Genomic DNA, 10,452 nt, shown 5'->3' with positions numbered 1-10,452 from the left:
TGACATTCATCCCCTTTTATCACCTGTTATATCTAATTCATCATCAAATCAATTTTACCAACTCAAATCTTTCTAAGTTACTCATGCTTACCACCTCCTCTGTTACATTCCAGTCCAAGCTATCATCAACTCTCATCCAGAATATTCTTTTCTCCTAACTGGCCTCCCTATATCCACTTTGGTTCCCTTCCAATATATTCTTCACACTGTGGTCATTCATTCATTCATTCATTCATTCAATAGAAATGTATTAATCAGTATTCACTATATGCCAGGTACCATTCTACATATTGATAATATAGGAGTCCCCTGTTTTTTTTTTTTTGAAAGTTGTGTTATGGCCCTTCACTTTTATAAAAGACCTACATTATGACCTGTTTTCAAAAACTGAAAGGAATCCAAAGAGGATTTTTGCTTTTATGACAAAAGGTGAAAAGTGAAAATAGTGTTCAGTGCTTGTTTTGTAGCTGTCATTGTGTAGTCAGTGTACATCCTGAGCAGCAAGATGGCCCTGCTGCTCTCCTTCGCCAAGAACTACTTTATAAGTCTGTGTGTTTATCATATAATTCCTGCTTTTACTCTATATTAATGTCATTTTAGGTTTCATGTGTTCTTTGGTATGGTTTGGTAGGTTATTGGTTGGGTTGAGGAATACTCAAAAAATTTCCATACAGATTAACAGTAACTGCTTTTTTACACCATTTCAGCCTATGAAAGTTTTCATAGGAAGGTTCTAATTTCAGAAAGTGGTGGTCACCAGAAAAGCAATGAACACATCAAAACCTCTTCCCTTAATAAAGTTACATTCTCTTGGGAGAGATGGGCATTAAGCAAAAATATTATAATGCTAGATGATAAGGTCATGAAGAAAAATTAAACAAGTAAAGGAATAGTGGTGGGGTGATGTTTTAGAGGGACTTGGTAAGGAAGGCATCTCTGGGTAAGTGATGTTTGAGTGGAGATCTGAATGAAGAATGGGGTGACCCATGCAAGTGTTTGGGGAAGAATATTCCAGGTAGCATGAACAGCAAGTCATTATCAGGTGGGAATAAGGTTGGCATTTTCTAGGAAAAGCAAGGAAGTTAGTGTGGTTGCAGTAGAGGTCGCAAAGGGGAGGGTAGGAAAAGTAGCTGTGGGACAGAGCTTTGCAGATCATGGTGAAAGGACTTGGGTTTCTTCCCCAAGTTCTACTGAAAGCCTTTGGAAGATTTTAAGCAGAGGACTGGCATGATGGAGTGATTTTCTATAGCATTAAGCATATAATATCCTCTCTTCTGATTAAAAGCTTTTAAAGGCTTACTGTGGACTTTGGGATAAAGACCAAATTACTTACTGTGAACTGCAAGGTCCTGTATAACCTTATTTCTCATGAATCTTCAGCTTCATATTGTGTCATACCTTCAAATCTTTGCACTTATCAATATTTTGCCACAGGACCTTTGAACATGCTTTTTTTCTTTGCCTAGCATACTCTTTCCTCCCCCTTTTGTCTCATTAATGCCTATTCATCCATTGGATCTCATTTTTGGTTCACTTTCACTAAGTAAAAATTCTCCTATTGTGGATCTTTCTAGCATCATATATGTAAACCATTTATCGTAAGTGCAGTTTTGTACCTGTATTATTATTTGTATAAAATAATATTTTTCAGCAAAAGAGACAATAACAAAAACAAAGAGAAACCCCACCAACTGGGAGAACATTTTTGCACCCAACACTAATGATAAAGGACTGATCACAAAAATCTGCAAAGAGCTGATGAGACTCAGCAACAACAAAGAAAATAATCCAGTCAAAAAATGGGCAGAAGAGCTAAAAAGAAACTTCTCTGAAGAGGAAATGCAAATGGCCAACAGGCATATGAAAAAATGTTCAACATCACTTGCCATCAGGGAAATGCAAATCAAAACTACCATGAGATACCATCTTACACCAGTGAGAATGGCACATATTAAAAAAACTAGCAACAACAAATGCTGGCGAGGGTGTGGAGAAAAAGGAACTCTTCTGCACTGTTGGTGGGAGTGCAAACTGGTCCAACCACTGTGGAGAGCTGTGTGGAGATTTCTGGACCTACTAAACATAGAGCTTCCATATGATCCAGCAATTCCACTCCTAGGTATTTACCCAAAGGACACAGAAACATCAATTCCAAAGAACACCTGCACCCCTATGTTTATAGCAGCACTGTTTACAATAGCTAAGCTTTGGAAACAACCCAAATGCCCAAAAATAGATGACTGGATCAAGAAGATGTGGTACATATATACCATGGAATATTACTCAGCATTCAAAAAAGATAAACACATGCAATTTGCAGCAACATGGATGGCGCTGGAAGGGATCATGCTCAGCGAAATAAGCCAAAAAGAAAAAGAAAAATACCGGATGGTCTCACTCATAGCAGGAATCTAGAAAACTTAAATAAGGGACCAGGAAAATGAATAACTATAAGAAAGTGAAAATCAAAATCAACAAAAAACTATGAACCAGAGACACTTTTAGGGGGGCGGGGTGGGAGGGGAGGGTTTGGGGTCAGAATGGGGGGCTGCAATTGTATGGGGAATATAACAATAAAATTTATTAAAAAAAAAAAATAATATTTTTGTCACACAAACTTGGAAGCTCCATATCCATGGGGCATGCAGAGCACTTGGTATGTTCACAAGAGATACAAAATGAGTATATGTTGACTGAATGAATACATTTATTTTCCTGAGGTCAAACTTGTGTATTTCATGTGGTGCAGGTGGTAAGAGGGGTGGGTAGCTTAAAAAAATCTATTATCTGCTGAGTGTTTTAGATACCCAAGGTCTGTATCACTTATTTTTTATTCTCTTACTCATGGAATTCTATTGATTCACTAGATAGAGGGTGCCCTCTGTGTGTTGTATTTCTCACAGATCTACTGTCTACTGGGTACTGTTACTGCTTTGTTGGTATGGTAGTGTTGGATTATACCATTGCCCTGTTCCATCACATACCATATTCTCTTCGGCACTGATGGGCACAGTGGGTGTCACTACTGTTTTCCTGAGTGGAGAAGTACTCTCCCTATTATGGGTACCATTGCTCTGATAGATACCCTTACGTAACCAAAGTTGCCTATGATATAGCTGAAGGTGTGTGTGTGTGTGTGTGTGTGTGTGTGTGTGTGTGTTTGTCTCCTCTGTCGGAGTCCCAAGTAATGTTGAAGGAGTTACTGAGATTTGAATTTAGTGAAAAAACTCTCCTTCCCTTTCTTTTTTTTTTTAAAAGATGTATTTATTTATTTATATAAGCACTGGGTACAGTCAGAAGCGCGGGAGGGTGAGAGAATTCACCACAGCCAGAGTAAGGAACGGAACAGGCAGACTGATGAAGTGCAGTGCTGAGGGGAGCAGCAGGCGCAGCAGGAGAGGTCTGTCGCGCCATGTGGGACCCTCACTGGCATCCGGGGATTGAACTGGGGTTGCAGAGGCTGTGGGCAGCTTTGCAGCCCAGTGCTCAACCCTTGCGCCACCAGGGGAGGCCCTCTTTCCTTCCCTTTCTACCAGTACACACACACACACAAGACCATGTTGCTCTAAAACAGTATGCCCCTTTGATGATTTAAAGTATACTTACCAACTCAAGCTCTACTCCTGACTCCATCTTCCCTATAGATGAGTACCTACCCCCACACCCCTGAATTCCCTAACAATAGGCTTCTGTTTGGCCATCCTAATCCATACCTTTGTGGACATAAGCAGATGTAACCTGACTTCTCACATAAATGTTCCCCACGTACTGTGCAGACATACTTCAGATCAGCCTTACTGGTTTGTAAAACATGCCTTCACATGCCTGAGTGGCAGGTGTAGCGATCATGACACAAGCTGAAATCCATCCAGATACAATTACCAATAGAAGGGGGTGTAGAAAGACTGTGTGTGGATTGTGGAGTTGGGCAGATGGACCTGGGTTCATTTCATAGCTCCACACACTGCTGGCTGGATGCCCTTGCATATTGTTAAGTTCTCTGAGCTTCAGTCATTCTCTCATTCATAAAATGGCACAGTGACAACCTTCTGGCAGTGTCCTTATAATAAATAAGTTAGATAAATGCAGGCAAAGCTTTTACCACTGGGCCTGATGTAATAAGGGTAGTTTATCAAATGACTTCTGAGTTAGGGACTGTTTCCAGTGCTATACAAATATTACCCCATTTAAACATCTTCAAACCACCCTGTGCAATCGGTACTATTATCTCCACTCTATAGATGAAGAAACTGAAGTACAGGAGAGGTTAGGTGATTTGTCTAAGATTATACAGCTCGAAGTGGCAGAGCTGAGGAAGAGAGGTTGGTCTAAATGAGTTCTAAAATTTCTTTTCCCGCAAATTCCAGGATTCTATATACTGAATTAGTGTAAGGTCGTTGCATTATATAAATAGATACATTCATTCACCACCCCACAACCAGCAGCAGTCCTGTAAACCAGCATTAGGACTAACACTAATGAGGAGATTAAAGCATAAGTAGCTGCCCAACTTACTTTTATCTGAGAATAATTGAATATTCCTTGCAGCTAAAGGCTCTGAGCAGAGTTGCTCCTTCGGATTACTGATTTAAAAGAGGGCTTTACTGCAGCCCATCCTATCCCAGAGGTTTCCCCTGATGTTTATATCCTCAAGGAGGAGTGGGGCACTGGAAAGAAAATTTAAATTTGTCTTCCAAGGTTATGTGAAAACCATTGTGGATTGCAAATATCTGTTTTTGTTTTTGTGTTAATTTATTTTCTTACATCATGGTTCATTTTCATACAATAGTTGGTTTCCTACTTCAGATGTCGTCCTGGTAGTTCTCCCACCACCATAGCACTCGTGAACCATCACCATAGTCCCTTGTGCTCTTCGCCCCACCCCTTTTTTTTGACTCCTCTCCCTCCCTCCCCTGCTATCCTCAGATCTCTGGTCAGTTTGCAAGTTTTATCTTTTTCCTCATCCTTTGTTCATTTTCCCTATATTCCACCTATAAGTGAAACCATCTGATATTCTCTTTTTCCTGCTGACCTTTTCACTTAGTATAACTCCTCCAGCCCCATCCTTGCTGCTGCAAGTGGCATGAGTTGATCTTTTTTTGGTTGTTGAGTAGTGTTCCATTGTGTATATGTACCACAGCTTCTGATCCATTCATCTCTTTTGGGGCATTTAGGTTGTTTCCATATCTTGGCTATTGTAAGTAGTGCTGCAATAAACCTAGGGGTACAGATTTCCTTTCAAATTAGTGTTTTGGTGTCCTTTGGTTAGATTCCTAGGAGTAGAATCACTGGGTCATATGGGAGGTCCATTTTTAGTGTTCTGAGGAGAGTCCACACAGATTTCCACACACTTTGAAAATCACTACCTTAAAATGATCCTCCCCCCACACACTTTGATACTTTAGGCTAAGATAAAAAAAAAAAAAGGATGAGCTTGAAAACAGCTTCCCAAATGTTGAAAAGATGGCATTCCTAGAAGGTAGAATGGTACAAAACTGCCTTAAAAGTTTAAATGTACTTCATCATGATGAGATTTTATTACTACCCCAGTGATTAATAACCTCAATATGTTTCTTTTAATATAACAGTCAATAAAACAAACAATACAATTAGTGTGCAGTAAAGAGAAGAGAAGAGAAAGAATATAGTTAAAATAGTTTCCAGTTAAACACCTAGTATTACCCATCCCTAGTGGGTAAATGCCCAACCAAATAGGGTTGGCCCAAAGCAGGATCACTGAGGTCCAAAAGCTTGTCACAAATCTAAGGCACCTTTGGGAGGGGGCCCGTAGGAAAGGGGCAGAAGGGACCATGCAAGTCTGGAAGGAAAAGAGCAAAATCAAAATCCAAGTCAAGTTAAAGGCTGCCATTGCTAGCCTCCCCACAGGTCTCTCACCCGTGACGCGTTTCTGTCCCTTTTAAGTGTCTCCTTCTATGTCTCCTCCCTCCCCCACCAAGTCCAAGGCCTAGAAGCAAGCATGGCTTCTTCACATGTCTCCAATCCCTATGCCTCCTCCAGGTCCTCTTCTCAATCTCCTTCCTTCCTTCTCCCTGTCTTCCCTAACTTCTCCTTCCTGCCCAGCTCCACCCTAGTGGAGCAGGGAACCTGGAAGCTCCCCTTTCCATGGGGATTACTCTGTTACAAAAGTACCAATTTTAAAAACTCTTTAAAGCTTCTTAGCCACCTAGAAATTCCAAAAAGAGGAGGCTTGTGAGCAACTCATATTTATATTTAGGCTACTATTCAATGATATGCACACACGCAGATCACTGCAGTTTGCACTCTGCAAAGTAGTGTTTAAGATTCTCTTTCCTGTTTTGCATCATCATTGTCATTGTCGTTTTCCTTCTCATCCCTCTTCAAGTGTTTTCCCACTGAAGTGTACTTTCAGTTTTAGGATTATATGATAGTGGGAAAGTTGCCTTAACTGAAAACTTTTAGCAAATTTAGCTATAACATCCCAAACTCAGGGATTTCAGTGATGCAAAAGTAATTGAAAAATAGTAAAAACAATGTAGCCAATGTATGCAGAATCCAGTGCAGCCTATAGTCTCAACTCCCCAACAGAGACAGGAACCAGAATCATCTGGGTCTAAACTAAATTTGAGAAATATTCATTGTATCCAAAGGGAAATTCTACAGTGAAATTTAATCTCACTAGTCTCTGAAATGTTGAATCTGATGCCTTTTTGGTGCTCTGGAATGGCTCATTGTGTTTTTGAACTGTGTTTCTGAGAACATCTGTGTATTCTTAAACCTTGTTAACCAAAATGAGGAATTCCTTTAGGGTAGCTTTTATCTTCAGACTTTGTCTTCTTCTCCAGCTGTCTCATCTTCATTTCCTTGCCAAGTGCCTCCTCAAAGCCTGTTTCATTTGCATTCACTTTCTGTACATTGGTAATTGCGTTGAGAATTTTGTAATCTCATATCAAATAGAGGTTGCTAGAGACAAGCATTGGTATCATGAACTTCTCTATGAAATTTGGTTTTCTTTTGAGCAATTAAAAACATTTTGGTGGGGCTTAAATAACTGCTGGTACTACTGACTGTATTCTGGGTGGGCTATTGAGTATTCTTTCATCACATCATTCTTGGGAAGCTACATCAGCTTGAGGAATTTGCCTCCCCTCAACAGTTTTTTCTTTCTTCCTATCCTCAACAATATAGCAGTCTCCTCTTCCTGTGGCAGCTTCCAGTGCCGGGGCCACAGCCTCCATGGCTGAAAACTGAGCCTCCTGGACACAACTTTCGTGATTTTTGTGCTCTCACCTCAATGCATTTACTTCCTCCTCATCATCTGTGAGACCAAGTTGCTCAAGTGTCCTCCCTCCACTGGTTAAGACGGGAGGGTGTGGATGGTGAAAGACGAAGGACAGTCTGTCAGTACCATATCTATCTGGCACCATCTTGCCAGATCTCTCTTCTTGACCTTCATGAGCTGCCTCCTCCTCATCAAGGTGAGCATCTCCACAACTCCCTGGACACGGCCACTTTGCCTTCTCCACTCCCATCCTTCTCAGTAGCCGCTTTTGTGACGCTGGGCAAATGGAGCCTGGTTCATGTCACTTTCCACAGGCTTGTGGGGGAGTCCAGATACCTCCTGGGTAGGCATGGCTGGGCAACAGTAGCACAGACGAGAGCAAACAATGGTGGAGGCAGCAGCAGTGGTGGTGCTGCTGGGGTGAGGGCTGCTAGTACCTGAGTACCACAAATGAGGAGCACAGTGCTTGCCTGTGACTGAAAAGTCTGATGGCCTCAATGAGCAGGTCAGGACCATGATGTCAGCCTAGCAGGTTCCCTGTCAGCCTTGAGCTGGCATTTAAACCTGGTCAAGGTCAGGGAAAGTCTGTGAGGAGGAGCAGCCAGGTTCAGGAAAAATCAACAGTCACTCCCTGGTGTTTCTGCAGCAAGTTTCTCCAATTGCTCCTGGAGGCCCTAGGTCTCAACTCATTATCTGAGAAGAGGTGATTGACAGGCCATCTTTGTGTTGCCCCACCTACCCATCCCACTGCCTCCAGTTAGCTTTTGGGAGGGAGTTCTCCTCAGTCCTCTCTCCTTGCAGACCCCAGGAAGAAAGCCTAGTTTATGACTGCCAGTATGCCATGTGCATAAGCTGGGTACTGTTTAACAAACCCAGTAAGTATAAGCTCCACCCAGAGGCAGGGGTGTTTCCTGCCACCAACACGAAGTCTATTAGACTTTTTTTAACTTTTGTTCCCAGGTCAAAGAGGCAGCACAGCATGATTTTGTGCAAAATGCCCTGGTGATGAATGCTCAGCTATTATTAAAAATTTTTTAGGGCCTCCCCTGGTGGCGCAGCGCTTGAGCGCTGGGCTGCGAAGCTGCCTGCAGCCTCTGCAGTGCCAGTTCAATCCCCAGCTGCCGGCGAGGGTCCCACATGGAGCGACAGACCTCTCCTGTCTTGCCCGCTGCTCCCCTCAGCAGTGTATTTTGTCAGTCTGCCTGTTCTGTTCCCCGCTCTGGCTCTGGTGAATTCTCTCACCCTCCCACGCTTCTGACTGTACCCAGTGCTTGTATAAATAAATAAATAAATCTTAAAAAAAATGTTTTAGGTATGGGAGGGACCTTAGAAATCATGGAAACTAGTGGTTCTCCAAACTTGAGCATGCACACAAAGCACCTGGAGGGCTTATTGGACCACAGATTGCCGGCCCCCACCCCAGAGGTCAGGATTCCACTGGTGTTTGTGACCTGAAGATTTGCATGTCCAGCAAGTTTCCCTGGGAGGCTGATGCTTCTGGTCTGGAGTAGGGTAAATGAATTAATCAGACTTTTTATGCCACTAGTCTCTGTGGCTATCACCTGTGGCCTTGATCGTATTCATGCAGAAGGCACTTGGGAGTGTAGCCGAGGGGCACGCGTGCCTGACTGTGGACACCTGGAGTATGAGTGTGCACGCATGTGCAGTGTGCATGCCTGAGCCTAGAGGCTGGGATAAAAGCAGCACCGGGGGCAATGAGGACAAGCGGCGTGACTGCAGAAGAGGTGAGACGACAGGATGACGTGAGAGAATGCCAGAGAAAGAAGGTAAAGATTCATGGCAGGCTGGGAGGCTCCGTTGACTGCCTGCTCCCAGTCTCCCAGCACCTCCTCCCTGCCCCGTGCCTGCCTCCTTGCATGCCAGTCTCCCTGCCTGGCGCGCCTGTGTACCTGGTTCCCTGAGAGAGCATTAAAGCCTGAAAAACCCACTATGGGCTCCAGGACTGTCCTTTACCCATCTGCCCGAATAGATAGTGAACGTAATGTAGGCAGGCTGGCACAACACTGGGCACTGCGCTTTGAAAAGCCTCATCCAACTTCCTTATGGCTCAACCTAGATGGCGCGACTGAGGCACAGCCCCAGCGAGTTTCCAGAATTGCTTTTTTTAAAAAAAAAGATTTATTTATTTATGCATACAAGATCTGGGGTGCAGGCCAGAGATGCGGGGGTGTGTGTGTGTATGTGAGAGAGAGAGAGAGAGAGAGAGAGAAAGAGAGGATTCACCAGAGACAGAGGGGGGAGCAGAACAGGCAGATCCACTGAAATAGACTGCTGAGGGGAGCAGCCGGTGAGAGAGGAGAGGTCTGCTGCACCATGTGGGTAGCTCCCTGGCTGGCTGAGGATTGAACTCATGCTTCGGAGGCTGTGGATAGCTTCATAGTACGATGCTTGGCCCCTTGCGCTACCAGGGAGGCCCCTCCAGAATTGCTTTTAACATCCACCACTTGGTCTGACTTTGCAATCTCTTTTAGCTTCTCTGCGCCTTGGCTTTTTCACCTACACAATCAGGTAAAAACCCCTATCCTGCTTACCCCCTGCAGCTGTCTCATTCACAGGTGGGGCTGCTACTGGGTTACTAAGACTCTCAGCTCTTTAGTTGTGCAGCAGTCACTTGGCGATCAGGTCCCTGAACTGAATCCTCTCTCCCTGCGCTGCTGGGTCAGAGTTTACATCCTGCCTTACCTGTTGTCAAGGACGGAAAGGGGGAGATGCTGTCACTCCAGGGTAGGACATAAACCATTTGTTTTTCTTTATTCTCACTTTGCATTTGCCTCTCAGTTGTTAATGTTTCTAAGTATATTGATTTTCCTTTCCTGTGTGGAAGGTTTCCCACTGTTTTCCGTTTCTATATTTCCAATACTCTTTTTTTTCTCTGTGTATTTTAATTTTTTTATTATAAATTTTATTTTTATATTCCCCATATAATTGCGACCCCTAGATTTTGACCCCAACCCTTCCTTTCCCCGCCCACCTCCCCCCATAGAGTGTCTCTGGTTCATAGTTGTTTGTTGATTTTGATTTTTTCTTTCTTATAGTTATTCTTTTTCCTGGTCCCTTATTTAGGTTTTCTAGATTCCTGCTATGAGTGAGACCATCCGGTATTTTTCTTTTTCTTTCTGGCTGTAAAGGTCAGGACTGGCCACAGTGCAGGTTTTCTGATCCCATGCAGA

This window comes from Talpa occidentalis, unplaced genomic scaffold (assembly GCF_014898055.3).
Source record: "Talpa occidentalis isolate TD23 unplaced genomic scaffold, MPIMG_talOcc4v2.1 talOcc4.15, whole genome shotgun sequence".
Lineage (NCBI taxonomy): Eukaryota > Metazoa > Chordata > Mammalia > Eulipotyphla > Talpidae > Talpa > Talpa occidentalis.
The sequence above is the reverse complement of the archived record's forward strand: the minus strand, read 5'-3'. Positions refer to the sequence as shown.